This window comes from Pteropus alecto, unplaced genomic scaffold, assembly GCF_000325575.1.
Source record: "Pteropus alecto unplaced genomic scaffold, ASM32557v1 scaffold8, whole genome shotgun sequence".
NCBI lineage: Eukaryota > Metazoa > Chordata > Mammalia > Chiroptera > Pteropodidae > Pteropus > Pteropus alecto.
Window position 1 is genome coordinate 8,023,439 of NW_006494609.1, and position 17,090 is coordinate 8,040,528.

Sequence of the window (17,090 nt, forward strand, 5' to 3'; positions counted from 1 at the left end):
AGTACAGAAGAGAGAGAGAGACTAGTAAAAACTGAAAGAAAACTCATGAAGATAAAGTTTAAAAAATAGAGCTGAAAAAAAAGTCTGTCATGACTCAGATAAAGAATTTGTTGTTTTTAATCAAAAAGTAATTGACCCATTTTCCTTAGATGCTCTTGCAAAAAAATGCATAGTAGCTCTATGCAGAGCTAAAAGGAGAAATATGGAAAGGCTGACTCTTGCTTGTGGTGGAGTAGCTCTAAATTCTTTTGATGACTTAAATCCTGATGGTTTGGGACATGTAGGACTTGTTTATGAGTCTACATTAGGAGAAAAGAAGTTCACCTTTATGGACAAATGTAACAATCCTTGCTCTGTCATGTTATTGGTCAAAGGACCAAATAAGCACACATTCGCTCGAATCAAAGATGCAATAAGAGATGGCCTGAGGGCTGTTACAAATGCTGTTGATGATGGCTGTGTAGTTCCAGAAACCGGTGCAGTGGAAGTAGCAATGGCAGAAGCCCTGATAAACAGAAGCCCAGTTGAAAAGGGCAGGGCTCAACTTGGAATTCAAGCATTTGCTGATGCATTGCTCATTATTCACAAAGTTCTTGCTTAGAATACTGGTTTTGACCTTCAGGAAACACTAGTTATAGTTCAAGCAGAACATTCAAATTCAGATCAATTTGTGGGTGTGAATTCGATCGCAGGTGAGGCAATGGTAGCAGCAGAGATAGGCAGACGGAATAACCACTGTGTGAAGAAACAGCTTCACTCCTGCACTGTGATTGCCACCAACATCCTCCTGGTTGGTGAGACCGTGCGAGCAGGAACGTCTTCTCTGAAAGGTTGAATTGAAGCTTCTCTTGTATCACCTGAATCATGAAGACTCTACAGAGCGATCCTAAGAATGCAGCTATAGGATTTTTATCTGAGCTTCAAATGATTTTCAAAGGAATTTTCTTTTCCCAGGTGAAAAAAAGGAGAGAACACTGACACCTATTCAAATTCCAAAGTCTGAAATTGTAATTACGGTATTTTTTTAATTGCACTCAGTGTACACACAAAAGCAGGCCATTTTCACCCAGTGAACAGGATGTTTTGCTTTAGCTTCAGTGATAAAAATACATGTTAGAAAGCATGTTATCTACTTTATTAAATATTCCTTGAAAAAAAAAAAACAAAAAACATGGTAGGTACTCAGTTAAACTTGAACTGATTGACTTAAACTCCCTAACAGGCTAATAGGGTGGCAATGGGGGGCCTGGGGCCAAACCTCCATCCTGGTCAGCAGGGCAGCCTCCAGTTCCAGGCTGGATGGGCATTGGGTGTGGGTTAAAATGATCATCCATCCAACCCAACAGTAAGTCGGTAGTTTCTGTATGTCAGACTCTGTCAGGTAAAGGGAAGAATAAACTCTCAAATGCACACAAGATGAAATTGTGCAGCTGATGTGGAAAACAGTTTGGCAGTCCTCAGTTAAACATAGAGATACCATATGACCTGGGAATTCCACTCCTAAGTATATGTTCAATAGAATTAAAAACATATACCCACACAAAAACCTCTACATAAATATTTACAGCAATGTTATTCATAATAGCTGAAAAATGCAAAGGACCCAAAGTTTCATCCACTGATGAATGGATAAACAAAGTGTGGTATATCCATGGAATGGAATCTCATTCAACAATAAAAAGGAATGAACAGTGATACATGCTGTAATATGGATAAATCTTAGAAACACGCTAAGTGAAAGAAGCCAGATACAACAGGCCACATATGGTATGATTCCATTTAGATGAAATAGCCAGAAAGGTTAAATGCACAGAGACAGACGGCAGACTGGTGGGTGCCAGGGGACAGGTGAGGGGGAATGGGCACTGACTGCTTAATGGATCTGGGGTTTCCTTTTGGGGTGACGAAAATGTTCTGAAATTAGATCGTGGTTATTGCTGCACAACTTTGTGAACATACTAAAAACCACTGAATCGTTTTTTAAAAATGTACACAGCATGCATTCAGAGAATGTGAAAACTGTCACTGAAGGATGTTAGTGAAATGCTAAAGTGTAGGAGCTAAAAGTGTAAAAGTGTGGAGGAACAGAAAAACCTATAAAAAAAACTTTAAAAATTGGCTTGACCCCATCATGCTCCCACCTTCAGCAGCCCGGAGTGGACTTACTCCTCAGATTTGCATTGTCCAATTGAACAATCTTTGATGATGGAAATGTCCTTTATCTTTATTTAATATGGAAGCCACTCGTCAGATGGGGCTATCAGACACTTGAGATGTGGTTAGTGCCACTGAAAAACTGAATTTTAAATTGTATTTAAATTTAAATAGCCATATGTGGCCAGTGGCTACTATACTGGCAGGGTAGCATTTGATGGTTTAAAAGATTAGAGCCATCCTAACTGGAACCTTGAAAAGACACTAGAGGGCATGGGATTGAGAGAGCCAGTCTTTACACTCCACACCCCAGTCCAACCCCGAATCCACTAGAAATCCTTCAATAAGATCTCACTGTTCCCAGGCTTCATCCTTCTATGAACTCGTAATAAACTTCAGTCAATACTACAGTGTTTTGTTTTTGTCTTTATGGCAAGGTGTTTCCATTCCACGAGTATTTATGAACCGAGCACTTTATGGAACTCTGGGAAGAGAAAGAATTGTAGACAATGTCAGCCAGATTCCAAAGGGTTGGTCTGGATAAGGCTGAGAAGAAAGGGCAAGAGAAATCCCTTCCCAGGACCTGGCTCCTTCCTTTCTTCCCTCCAAGTTCCCCCTGTCACACATGCACATACCCCTCCAAGTGGGAAATCTTGCTATTAAGATGCTGACGTGGTGTTGAAGAATCTTAATTTAGATTTCCTGTTTCCAACTCAAGCTTCATTAACTCCTTCAATACACCTTCCAGTTCACCTTGATCTTTCCTTTCCATGAACTTTCATTGAACTTGATATTAGTAGAAGGTAATGACTTTCTAAGTGTTCTTCTGTAATATGATATCCCCACAGCAAGAGTCATTTGTTGTAGAATGAATATTTTGTGCCAGAACAGTTTTAGGGGCTGTGAATTAAAAGAAAGACAGAGTCACTGAGTAGATTAGCGCCTGATGAGGAGACACACAAAGAAATTGTTCTACAGAGTTTGGCTTAGATGTATAGGAAGGTTCACTGAGAGCACAGAGCCAGGAGCATCTGAACGCACACGAGCAGAAGTTCTTTACTCTGTGTCGGCACTCAAGACAGTTACTCCATCCCACTATGGGGTAGTCACACCTGTTCCCTCCCAGGGCTTTCAGGCCATTGCTCCCCAATGCCGACAGGCTCTTCTGGTTGACGTCTGTCCTGTCTTTTCTCTGCCCAATGTGGTGACATCATACTTTCCCTGCTCAGTCGTCAGCTGTGTAGTTGAGGGATGGACATTTCTGGTGTGAGTGAGCCCACTCTTCTCATCTCTCCTGTCTTCCCCGTTGGTGGTGGTGTGTGGCAGGAGTGAGTGCAGCCAACATCGAAAGAGATCGCATTCTAGGAATGCAGCAATGAGAACCTCAAGAGTTCAAGAGCAGACCTGATTGGAAGATGCGTCGTTCTACCTTGATCAGGTTACTGTGAGATTCAGATGAAATTATGTACCTGAGAATCCTTTGTAATCTATACAATTATTCACAGAAACTGGTTGTTTTTATTTGTCTCATTTTACAGATAAGAAAACTAAAAAGGAGGAAAGTGAAATGACCTCCCAAGATAAAGAGGCACCGTGGGAGTACTGTTGGGAAGGAAAACTCTGATTTCAGACGACCTGAGGTTGACAGTGCTACCATCTCCTAGCTGCATGATCTTGGGTTGGTTTCTGAGCCCCAGTTCCATATTTATAAAGTGGGGACAATAATACATCTATATCAGAGGTTTTGGGGAGCACTGAATGAGGATATACCTATGAAGAACTTAGCACTATGCCTGGCATGTAACAGGTACTTGATAAATATTGTCTATTATTGTTATTGTTATTGTTATTATTATTATTATTATTAATTATTTTACAAGCTACAAGTACTGGGGGCCTCAGCCCTGCTGTGCACTAAAAATGAGCGATAAAAACATTTTCAAGGCAAGATTGCCAGAAGCTGCACTGATAAGTTAGAGAATCTGGCATTTGAGAGACAGCGTAGCAGATAGGTAACAGCACAGACGTGAAAGCCAGGTAGTCTGGGTTTGAATCCTGGCCCAGTAACTTAATTGTTGTCAGACCCTTGGCAAGTTACGTAGCCTTGCTGGCCTCAGTCTCTTCACCTCTAAAATGGGTTCTTGAGAACAGTGAATGAATTGACATACATCAAGTATGTAGGACAGTACCTGGCACATAGTGCTAGGAATCGTTAGATATTATTAGTGATATTATTCTGAATTCATTTAAAATTAAAAACAAAATTTGTTCTCAAAAATCTCAATGGCGGGGAGGGGAATGGGCATGAAGATATACACGTCTTTGTGCTCTTAGCTGTGATGTTCCCTTTACCTGAAATTCCTCCTTTTTGACTCAGAGAATCACCATGTGTTCTCCAAGGTTCCTTCTCTCATGCTTCCATCCCTCAAACAGGAATCCTCCGCTCTCCTTTTTACTCATCTGTGTATTTCCCTCAATAAATGTTTCTTCCATGGAAAGGTGAAAGAGAGTAAGTGGGATGCTTTTAAACTCTGGTAGTTTGCACACAAATACAGAACTTACGTCCTCCCTCTCAGAGGATGAGGGATTGGTGAGGACTTGGGGAGATGATGCCTCTTAAAACGAGAAGAGAAAAACACAAAGAATGACAATCCAGTCTTTACCTGGAACCATCTCCAACCCCCATGGCCACGTCCTCCTGGGTTGGAGAGAAGCTATGGTGATAAAGCAGAGTGGACTGTGGACCCAGGACAGCTCCTGTCTGAATCCCAATTCTGTCATTCGACGACTGTCCTCTGAATCAAACATCTCTGAGCCTATTTTCTCGCCTGTAAAATGAGGGTAATGCCAACCTCGAGGGCTAATTTTGATGATGAAATGAGACGATGCTGCAATGCCTGATGCTTAAAAAATGATCGGTTAATGTCTGTTAAGGAAATAAATTGCAAAATTAAATTAAAGAAGCAATACCATTGTCGAATGAAGCTGTGTTGTCTTTGAAGGCACAGTATTGCTTAAAGTGGCCTCGTGCCAGTTAATATCTGTTAAGGAAATAAATTGGGCCTTAAAGAAGCAATACCATTGTCGAATGAAGCTATATTGTCCTTGAAGGCACAGTATTGCTTAAAGTGGCCTCGTGCTTGTCATCATCAGTGCACCATTCCCTAGGTCATCACAGAGGTCTTCACACAGCTTCTCAGACTCTCAGACTGAGATTAATCTGCAATCAAGACACCCAGGCAGGCGGGGATTTGGCAAACCCCTTCCCCAAACCCTTCTCCTCTCCAGCTGGCACAGAAACGCTCCGCATTTGCAGCTTCCATGGCAATTACAAGAACCTACTCCCTTTTATTGTTTTTCTTTTCCCAACGAAAAGAAATCACATGATTTCAACAGGAAAAACAACTCTGGAATTGGAGACCATCTGGATTGAGCCAGGACTTTCTGGTCCCCGTGTCTGAACCCCTGGAGGGAAAAGACATTCAATGCTGGCAGGATGGGGGATGAGCTGGACAAGAAGCATGGCCAGCACATGCTCATACCAGGCTGGCCAACTGAGCAGGTTGTGTTTCAGAATTAAAAACAGTCCGATTCTAACAAACTAGGAGCTCATATTTACTTAGTGCTAAGCACCAGGCCCTTTATAGGCGTTGCCAAGCTTAATCACAACAATCCAAGAAGAGCGTGTATTATTTGCATTATACACCAGTGAGGAGAATGAGGCTCCAAGAGGCTAAGGGATCTCTTGGGATCACACAGGAGTCAGGGGCTTTGCTAGCATTCCACCCCTTTTGCAAGTCCCCATATGTGATCTCCTAGCCCCTGGTACAGCAGAGCTTCCAAACCCTAAAGTGCATAGCAGTTCTCCTGGGGGCTTGTGAAAATGCAGATTCTGATTCCCTCGGCCCAGGGTGGGGTCTGAGGCTGCATTTCCAACAGATTTCCAGGGGATGCTACGGCTCCAGAGACTTCAGTGGCGAAGGTGAGAGCAGTGGTCTTGACCTTGGCTGCACATTGGAACCCCCTGGAAGTTTTCAGAATGCTGACACCTAGGCCCCATCTAGAGACCCTGATTTTGTAGCTCTACCCCACTGCACAGGACTCTGCTAATGCATCCCGGTGACTCAGTGTGCCATGAGGGCTGAGACCACCCTTCTGAAGGGAGGCAATATCTGTGGGCTCCTGAGGACACAGGGTCACCCTGGGCTTCCCTTTCCCAACCACAGAGACATCCATGGCTGGGCTTTGAGGTCACCCTTGAAGAGGCTTCTCTCTCAGTAAACTCCCAGCCTCGGAAGAGGCCAGAGCCGCCACCTGTTTCCTTGAAATAGTTCGCAGCTGTGCTGGGTGACCTCACCACAGCTCTGCCTCTGCTGTGGGCCAAGCTGTGATCTGGGAAGCCCTCTCCCAGGACATTTAGTCAAGTCGGCTTCGGGGTGCCCCCGTGTGTCTGGGGCAGTGGGGGGTGGGGTGGGGGAGAGCTGGGCACAGGAGAAGCTGCAAGGCCGGGGGCTCATTGGGGCGGGGGCTTCTGGGAAGGACCTGGCTACCTCAGGGACCCCTGTGTGAGAGCAGCTGACAGCCTCATTCCTCACCTCCCTCTCAATACTTGGGAACCGATGAAATTACAAGGAGTTCTCCTCCTCCCTTTAAGCGTTGCATAAACAAACATTGAAGTGCATAAGGAAGAAGGGAAAGGCCTCTCTTCTGCCCCTCACACAACCCAGAGGCAACCACAGGTAGCAGTCAGGCTCATATTCTTCCAAATCTTTTTCTAAACATAAATATGTGTATTTATTGCATGCACACGTAATACTATTTTATAAACAAAAACGATCAAGCAATATTACTTTGAACACTATCTCAGATATCCTTTCCATGTCCTAGTTATAAATACTTATAAATTATTTTAGTGTGTCTCAAACTTGTCTGGAAATCAGAATCTCTTGGGGGCACTTTTTAAACATAAATACTCACCCCAGACCTGCCAAATCAGGATTCCTCAGAGAGAGGCATGGGAAGCTTTTACGAATTTGTTTTTAATAACTGTCTCGGGTGGCTTTTTTTTTTAAGTTTTAAATGTTTTGTATTGATATAATTAACATGTAACATTGTATTCCTTTTAAGTATACATCTCAGACGGTTCTTATGGAAACTGTCTTGCCTTTTTAATAGTTGCACTTGTCTGATATAAGCCTATACCATTGTTTGTTAGCCAATCCCCAATTGTTGAATATTTAGGGTATTTCCAGCTTCTTTCTTCGTGCTATAAACAATACTACAAACATACACATGCTGTACAGGTACCTATGTGTGTGTTTTCACAGCATAGTTTTCAAGAAGTGAGAGAGCTAAGAGCCAGGCTTACTTGGAACTTCTTTTCCCAACACACGTTTGAATCATGAAACCTCCTGGCAGGACGAATACTGAACATCTACATAGTCAAGACCAGAACTGTCCAATGGAAATATAATGTATGTCACAGACATCATTTAAACATTTCAGCAGCCACATTCATTCTAACATTTTCTTTAACCTGATAGATCAAAAATATCATGTCAACATAGAATCAAATAAAAATTATGAACGAAATATTTTTTATTTCTTTTTCACATGAAGTCTTTGAAAATGGGTGTGAATTTTACACTTTACAGCACACCTCACTTGGACTAGCCACATTTTAAGTATTCGATCATCGCAAGGGCCAAATGATATTGTTTTGGACAGCACAAATCTAGGCTTTTTATTTTATTTTAGAGGGGACAAGGGACAAACAGTTGTGGAGCAGCTACAATCTACTTGTCCCTGAAGAAGCATCTAATATTGATAACTGCTCACAAAGAAGCTCAGTGGACAGAGGTGACATGTTTGCGGACAATGAAACTGAATGAAAAGTTAAAGACATTTTCTCTTCAGAATGAATCTAAGAGGAAGGCAGGATATGGGTTATTATGATGCCTGTTATTTCAACTTGAGGTTGATAATTTGTCAAGATCACACAGCCCACAAACACAGGGGCAGAACTGGAATCATGTCTTTAGACTCCAGGACCTATGCTTTTCTTTTATCCCACACATCTCTCTCTACAAGGCAGTACAAGGCAGTTATTCAAAGTCCATCCTTTTATAGTGGTTCATGGAGAGCTGTCAGCAAATTAAGTGAATTATTAGAAGCCACAAAGGCAATTTATCTAAATTGTTGATATTCCGGAGACTCCTTGTAAAAACATGTGTGCTACTGCCCCTTGGTGGAATCTGGAGTTATTGTAAGCCACTGGTAAATGCATTTGTGGACCTTTCTAGTCCATTAATGGAGTATATAAAAATATGACGACTGTTTCATAGAGGTTCTTGAAATTAAAAAAAGAAACTGATTCTTCATACTGGGAAAAGTTCGGAATTGCTGCAGTAGATTCTCCTGTCTTAGACTATCAAGAAACAGCCACACACAGATCTTAGTGGCAGGTTCTGTTTCAGATACCTCTTTTAAAAAAATTGAGCTATAATTGATATGTAATATTATGTTAGTTTCAGGTATACAGCATAATAACTTGATATTTGTATGTATTGCAAAATGATCACCACAATATGTCTAGTTAACATCTGTCGGCATACATAACTATAAAATCGTTTCTCTTCTTGTGATAACTTTTAAGATTTATTTTGTTAGCAACTTTCAAATAGATGACATAGTATTATTGCCTACAGTCACCATGCTGTGTGTCTATCTCCATAGCTTATTTATTCTATAACTAGAGACTTGTACCTTTTGATCCCTTTCACCCATTTCACATTCCACCCACACCGCACACACTCCTCACCTAGGGCGACCACCAATTTGTTCCCGGTATCCATGAATTTGTTTTTTTGTTTGTTTGTTTTCATGTGTTTGTTTTAGATTCCACATATAAGTAAGATCATACAGTATTTGTCTTTCTCTGCCTGACTTAATTCACTTAGCATAATGCCCTCAATTTCCATCCGATGTAGCAAATAGCAAGATTTTATTCTTTTTTATGACTGAATAATATTCCATTATATATATGTGTGTATATATACATACATATCACATTTTCTTTATCTATTCATCCATCAATGGACATTTAGGATGTTCCTATGTCTTGGCTATTGTAGATAATGCTGATATGAACATGGGGCTGCAGATATCTTTTTTTACACCTGGATAATTGTACTTGGTTATATCTTAATTTCAAAGTTTACTAGTGGGTGTGTTAGTGTGTCTGTTCTCTAGCTAAGCTGTCAGCTCCTCAAGAGGGGAAGACTTGAACCCCTTTAAGGCTGGGAGCATTCTGGCCGCTTGAATGAGTAGTGTTGATTGCCTGGGGGAGCGAGGAACAGTGGTTTAAGGGCACAAAAATAAATACAGTGCTTGTAATGGAATCTATTGATTTTGCCTGCTCAGAATCCTTTTCTCTTTCTCCCCCACTCACACAGGTTTAATGAGGCTGTTAATCAAGTGCCCTGCCCTCCCTTGCTTAAGGGGTGGGCCTAGAGATTTGAATCTTTGTAGAGTGACAGACAGAGAGTGCTATTTCTCTCCAACAGCTGGGCTAACAATTTCAGTTAGCTAGATAGAGCATTGGAGCTGTCTGCTTCTTCAGCTTTTCTTGGTGTAACTCTGAAATCCACACTCTAATGATAAATTCCTTTTTATTAGAACTAGAAATGTCCACAAATGCATTTAGCATTTTCAACAGAACAAACCTAAAATATAACGTGTTACCTTTTAATTTAATTTTACTTCAGTTTGGAAATTCGAACAAGTTCTCATACGCATGAAAAAAATGGAAGACTTCCAATTGCTAAATGTAACACTAGCTCTTTTACCCCCTAGAGGGCAAAATGATAAACAACAACTACTTTGACAAAAATTGTCTTAAAAATTTGGTAATCTCTAAGCGTGTGGGGCACCAGTCAGAGATGTTAGGTGAGGACATGGAGAGGCCCTTTGTGAAGAAGGGAAGTGGCTTCAAACTGATGCCTGTTCCAGCTGGAAAACTAGAAGTTCAGCCTCCTGGCGCTGGAGCCGCATGTCATACCCACTTCAGCCATTAACCATGACTGCAGCAGGCTGACTTGGTAGACATGGTTCTCCGTCACCCAAGAGAGACCCAATACCAACGCAATGATGTCACCATTTTTGACTGCTAACAGCTGTGGACATGCTCCCGTGTTCACAACGCTTCCACACCCTATGAAAAAACGTCAGTGACCCTCTGTGGATTTTTTTTCTGTTGTCATTCATGTTTCTATACAAATCGACCATCGCCAAAACACCCCTGGCAGTGGCTTTTGGATGAAGCTATAGGTTCTATCCAGAGTGAAACCAGAGCTGAGTCCACGAGTCCATGGTCAGCACTCGACACTTGCTGATGGCAACTTGATGACTAAATTTAGATAAGATCTTAACTGAGGCTTCCTCCAACTGGGTGACAACCTTAATGACAGAAAGGGGAAGGATTTAGCAAATTGAATGAGTAAATTGCTCCTCATTGGCTTATGATTCCCCATGCCTAGAAAATGAGTCACTGAAGATAGGAATGTGTGTGTGTGTGTAGGGGGGGATTTTGGCCTTAGAAACTTTGCCCAAGGACAGAAGTTACTGTGACAGGTGTGAAAACTTGTATAAACCACAATGTGAATAAACAACATATGGCTATGCAGGGAGATGAAGAGAGATGAAAACAGGGATCCAGGCAGTCTTATTTTCAAGCTCCACACAGAGTTTTAACTCTTCCAATTGTGGAAATGTTATGGAAAAGCCCCTTGGTGGTAACCCATACTCCAATGCTGTAGAAATGGAAAATGGCATTAAAAGGCACTTATTTCATCAGGTCCTTAAGTTAACTTGAGAGAATCCTTCCGTTGGTGACATAAAAGTGAAACACTACTAATTTCGCTAGCATTCATATTTTTAAAAGATACACTAAAAAGCATAAATGCTAACTTTACATTCAAATTTTTTACTTTTAATTTAATGTTTAAATAGACGACCCAATCGCATTGTTCAGGATATTCATTCAAAAATGTATATCTAATCTCTGTCCTATTGTAACTCAGTTTTCTTCCTTCTAAGTACACGAATGTCACAAGTGCCACATATATCTTTTCTGTGATAATTTAAATACATACAAATACATATATCTACTTATTCTTCCTCTCCATTTTTACAAGAATGGCACCACTTTGTAAACATTGTTTTAGTCCTTGCATTTTTTTTACTTAATGTATTTTGGAGATCTCATCATATCAGTACATAGAGGGACTCCTCATTGTGTGTGTGTGTGTGTGTGTGTGTGTGTGTGGTTACATAGTATCATATTCCCTGGGCGTAAAATAATTTATTCAACCAGTCTTTTCTGATGGGCGCTTAAATGATTTCCATCCAGTCTTCTACAATTATCAACAGTGTTGCAATCCTTTACATCGGTGAGCACCATGTAGTCCTCAAAAAAGTTAAAAATGGGTTCTTGGCAGGGGCAAAGACATATTTCTCCTTTATTTATACAGATATATAGATAGTACACAAACAGATATTCAGTATATCTGTGGTATTAAAATTTTATAAGGGTATCAGGGACAATTGGGGGAAAATATCTAAAATGATTCCTTAAGATACTAACAACAAAAAAAAGTGGAGAAACAGGAACACTGCCTCAGCTCAGTCCCCACTGTCATAAAGGACATGAGATTTCAATGTCTGGCTTAGACCAGGCATTGCACATCCTTGGAACTGTGTGTATTACACAGTGGAGCAAAGCGGGGATGCTGGTGGCAGGAGGAAGAGGGTGACTGTCAGACATTTCCCTGCGGTTTGTAGCCTTGAGACTGCCAGCATGTAGGTCAGGGGGCACCTTACCAGGAGGACAGGGACCCTGCAAGCATCCCTTAGACTCTGCATAGGTCAGTGCGATGAATGAGGGAAACAGCTTTCCAGCGATAACCTTGCCTCTTTCTTAAATTATTCAGAAACGTCTGAAATATTAATGTTTTCTCTTGACTTTAGAGTATCTGGATTTTTAAAAATCCTCACAAATGCTGTCACTCAGTAAAAGTCTATTCTCCTGCCCCCTCCCCCCGCCTTCATTTATTCATTTTGCAGTGGTAATGGTTTAGAATAACTCTTAACCTTCTTTGTGTGTAATTACAATTGACAGTCTTTGAGGAAAAGAGGCTTGAAGAGGTAATGAATTTTCAAGGAGAGTAGAACATAATGTTCTCAATAATAATAATAATAATAAAAGATAAATTTGATGAATGACTAAATAGACAGGAGAAATCCTTTCATAATGCTTACATATATCAGATCACCACGATGTACTCATTCACTATGTCAGAATTTTAAGCCAGTGTCCCTCTGTAGTTCAGGGCTGGTTAACACGCAGCAGCATCTTGTCCCCTGAGGGCACGGGCTCTCCTTGCTGCGGCTCAGGACCCTGCTCTGGGCGTGGCTCAGGCGGAGCCAGGAAGCCATTTCCCTCTCCAGGCCCAGCTGCTTCCTTTCTCTGTCCACCAGACTCGTCTCCCTCCTCCAGACCGATCGCCAGCCCTGGGGCCGACCCCACTTCCTGTGTCTGACTTGAGACGGGCAGATTCTGTCCTTGTTGTTCATCAGGAGCAGAGGCGGGCTGAAGGGTTGGCCAGCTGGGTGGAACCCTATGAGCGCGAGGGGTCAGAACATGTCACCGAAATGCTAAAACCACCCTTGAAATACAACCAGATGAAGAAAAGTGCATTTACAAGAATTCCTCTCAGGGAGAGCACGCCCTGCGACTGGAAGGGTTGCTTCAACTGTGTCTGGAGGAAGGGGCAGGACCCCTCACCCGCCCAGGGGCCGGGTCTCTGGAGCCCTGGCTGGCTGCCAGCCCCTTCCAGCGGGCTGGGTCCTGTTCAGACAGAGCATTTGTTTCCTGCATGAGATGCGTCTGTTCAGGACAAGAGCTAAACTGCTCAGAACAGCAGAGAGAGGCCGAGCTGCCCTCCTCTGTTGCCCTCCTCTCCCGCTCTGCACTGTAAACGAATTTGAACAAATATTTAAAGACTATTAATTGGAAATATCTCAATTATTAGCCTACCTAGGGCATCCAGATCCAGTCATAATCAGTTTTCATATTTTTTTAAGCCATCCCTCCGTTGTTTTTTTGGGAACGTACATTTAAAAAGAAAAAAAGTTTTCTAATTATCACTCCAGTCCCAGAAACCATAAAGGAAAAAGACTGATAACTTTGACTATGTGACCAAAAAAGATATGCATGACTCACAATACCATGAGCACAGTCAAAAACAAACAAACAAACAAACTAACAAAAAACATCAAGCTGGGAAAACATTGCAGTGCATTTTGCAGTGAAGGGCTAATTTCCTTAAGACACAAAAGTTCAGAGAAATCAATAAGGATCAACAATCTAACAGGGAAAGGAGCGAACGCCGGAACAGTTCACAGAGGAAGAACTGCATGGGACGTCTAGTGCGTGGAAGATGGTCAACCTCGCTCAGAAAAGAAGTGCAAGCTAAAGCAACGCCGAGTGCACACGGGGGGAGGCTCCCTGGGGAATTTCTGAGTCGCCTGCAGCTGGAGACGGCTGGCTTGCACACCGTCAGCATCGCGCATCAAGTGCCGGCTTCTCTCTGCTTCTCGGCTTCTCATGGGTGTGGAGAGAGCGAGGTGAGGTCTGGGAAGCGGCGAATGGGCGGACCTGTGGAAGCCGGTCTTCGTTTGTCACGTCACTGCACTCGACAGCCGGGTAGACGCGACGACGACCCGTCAGGTTGCCATCGGCAGCCTCTGTCCCCCACTACCTCGGTGCTTTAAAAAACAAAACACACCGTGAGAGCTGCAAGGAGGTGGCATCGATGATGCCAAATAAGAGGCCTAGATGATAAATACGAGTTCTGAGGACGGAAAAACGACCTTCAGGGAACACTTTCAGTCTGCCTCAATGGCCAGATATATAGATGCAGGGGGTGAGGACGGGGTGGGGGGTTCAGTTTGAGAACCAGCGCTGTGTTTGAGAGGACCCAGCCTTGTCTCAGGATCTTCATGGGAAAGAACTCACCACTGGACAAGAAAGGAGACATTATTTTAGTGAGCAGGAGAGTCTACAACCATATCTGAACCCTCCTGGGGACACTAAGAACTAACAGAAAGACCCTGAGATGGATCCAGAGTTTTCACAGAGAGAGTGGAGCTGGAGCCATAGAAGTAGCCTTTTTGTTACTGTCAGTGTTACCATATTTCTGCTTCTAGTGTGACAGTCTGAGGAAATGCAGGTTTCGATGAGAGAGAGGTAGAGAAGGAAGGGCCAGGTTGTTAGAATTCTGAGCGGCAAGCTTGGGGAGGGCCGTGACCTGTAGCGGTGAGCCATAGAGGGTTCTCGAGCAGAGGAAATGCATATTTGCTGCAAATTGTTTAAGGAAGACTCGTCTGGTGCAGAGCGGAGATCAAAGGGGAGGAGGCATGGAGACTGCTACTGATGTGACTGGAACATCTTAACAACCAGCGTGATAAAAGCAGAAAAGGAGAGGATGGAGGACTTGCGACCAAACACAGAGGAAGCAGTATTCCCTCTGCCTCCGGCCCGCCTCTCTTTTTCCTCGCTGACTCCAATTGTCCTGCACTCTCCAGCTCCTGTTTCAGGCAACCTCCCCTATCCGCCGTCTCCCTTCACCAGCCAGGAGCTGTAGGCTTCCCCTGTGTGCCCGACCTTGGCCATAACTCCAGTTCCCATTACCCACTGGGCTGAAAGAATGGCCTGGTCTGTCCCCTCTCCAGACTGCTAGTCTCTTAGAGTCAGTGAGCTTGATTTTTCACTAGTATAGTGTGTGCCCAACACACATGGTATTTGTAGTCGTGGGGCTAGAAAAGAGGGAAGAGTCTAAAATACCTTTTTTTGGAAAAAAGAGTCCGTAAGTCCCATTTTTTTTCTCTTTCTCTCTTGTTTTTGTTACATCTTTATTTTTCCTTATTTCATCTTAAAAATCGAAAGTAGCACAGGTATGTCTGCAGCATAGGTGTAAGATGATGATTCTCAACTTTCAAAAAGTTATCATTCCCCTAAAGAGCCTTTTTTAGACTCCTCCCCTCCGCCCCCTCCTAATCATCCTTTCCCTCTCTGCTGCCCATAAATAAAATTTTAATTCCACACATATACTGTATATCTGTTTAGGTAGTGTGGTCCTGTGGAGGGTGACACACCGTTGTAATATCTAAGACTTTTTCACATACTTCTCCCCTCCCCTCTAAGAACCAATTTTCTGCCCCTCGGGGGCCATGTCACACCCACTGAGAATGCATGGCGTATGGTGACTACAGTCACTTTCTAGGACTGTTGAAACAAAGGCCCACAAACTTGGTGGCTTAAAACAAGCAAGAATTTATTCTCTCACAGTTCTGGGGCCCCGAAGTGCACAATCAAGGTGTCAGCAGGGCTGCGCCCCCTCCAGGAGCTCTGGGGGAGAGCCTTTCCTTGCCTCCGCTGGCTTCGTCTGATGGTGGCTGCATCTCTCCCATATCTGTCCTTGTTCTCACGAGGACTCTCTTCTGTCTGTGTCAAATCCCCCCTCTGCTCCGCCTTTCTCTTATAAGGACACCTGTCATTGGATTGAGAGCCTACCCTGATAATCCAGAATATCCCACCTCGAGAGCCTTAACTTTTTCCAAATAGGCCACATTTACAGGTGCCAGAGTTAGGACATGAAAATATCTTTTTGGGAAGCCACCATGGAACCCACTACAGTGACTGAAATGTGTTAGGTGGCAGGGGACATATCACTTGTGTCAGTGACACACGCAAGAAGGCTTTGTGTACACAACTCACGCTGCTGGTCCACTGTTCTTACAAAGAGTTACAATGATTTCTTATGGGAAGCCCCCCACCCAAAGACTTGGGTTTTTTTTTCCCTCGGCTGCTTTCTGTCAGATGTAGCCCTTTGACGCCCTCTAGTGTGGAAGTTGTGGTATCACAAAGTCTTCATTTTCAGAGGAAACAACGCACAGATTTAAAATGATTAGCTATGTTAGGCGTAAGATAGAAATCGAACAACAAGAGGAACTTGGAGCATCCCTATTATAATCCAGCACAGCTCACCGTCCACCCTCGAGAGAGGCAAAGCTGGGCCTGTGTCGTGGATTCGGGTTCTCCTCTGCACTGCCCTCCCCTGGGGGAGGGAAATGGAATAGGGATAGCCTTGTGTCTCCCTGCCACAAAGCCCCAAGACAGGGTGAGGCGCTTTCAGGAATGAGGAGACATCGAAAACTTCTTAGTTGTCAGTTTTTAATAAATAATATAACTAGGCGAGACTTGAAAAAAACTTGAGCGAATACCCTAACTATATCCCTTGAGTTTTTCATCTCTATGTCCTATGACAGTATCAAGCTACTGGATGAAAAACGATACATGCATCAAGGCCCGTTTCCCAGATGGCGCACTGGGATCGCTGAGACAGCAGCATCTCCAGCGACGTCTGCGGTCCGGGGAACCCCCACACCCCACTTCCATCGGAGTTCTCTTTCCCACACACGGTCTTGTATGTGATAAGCCTCGAGGCAGTACTGAGTGGAATTGTCACTCAGAGACGATCTTGGTTTCTTTTTCATGGTGGTTTATGTACTAATATTTCCTGCTTTTCGATTTGCAAAGGGCTTTGTCGCTTCAATGGGCCGCCCCCCTCTGCCCGGATGGCAGCGCCCCCAATTGGGGGAGGAGCCGGCATCCCCGAGTCCTCCACAGGACCAGAACGCAACTGCCAGGAGCACTTACTTCCCTCTCCCTCCCCAGGAGCTGTTTGCCTGCAGAGACTTCTGCCTGTGTGGGAACGCGGAGAGAAGGGCTGGGATCCGGGAAATAGTACCCGATGTGGGTAAATCACACCGTAACAGACTCTTAGCTTACATCTGCATGGAAGCAGGTTTTCTCG

At 43.4% G+C, this 17,090-nt stretch overlaps 1 pseudogene; it reads left to right on the forward strand.

Moving 5' to 3' along the window:
- The window catches only part of LOC102879975, a 1,918-nt pseudogene extending 1,083 nt beyond the window's left edge, over window positions 1–835 (forward strand).
- The last annotated feature ends 16,255 nt before the right edge of the window (window positions 836–17,090 follow it).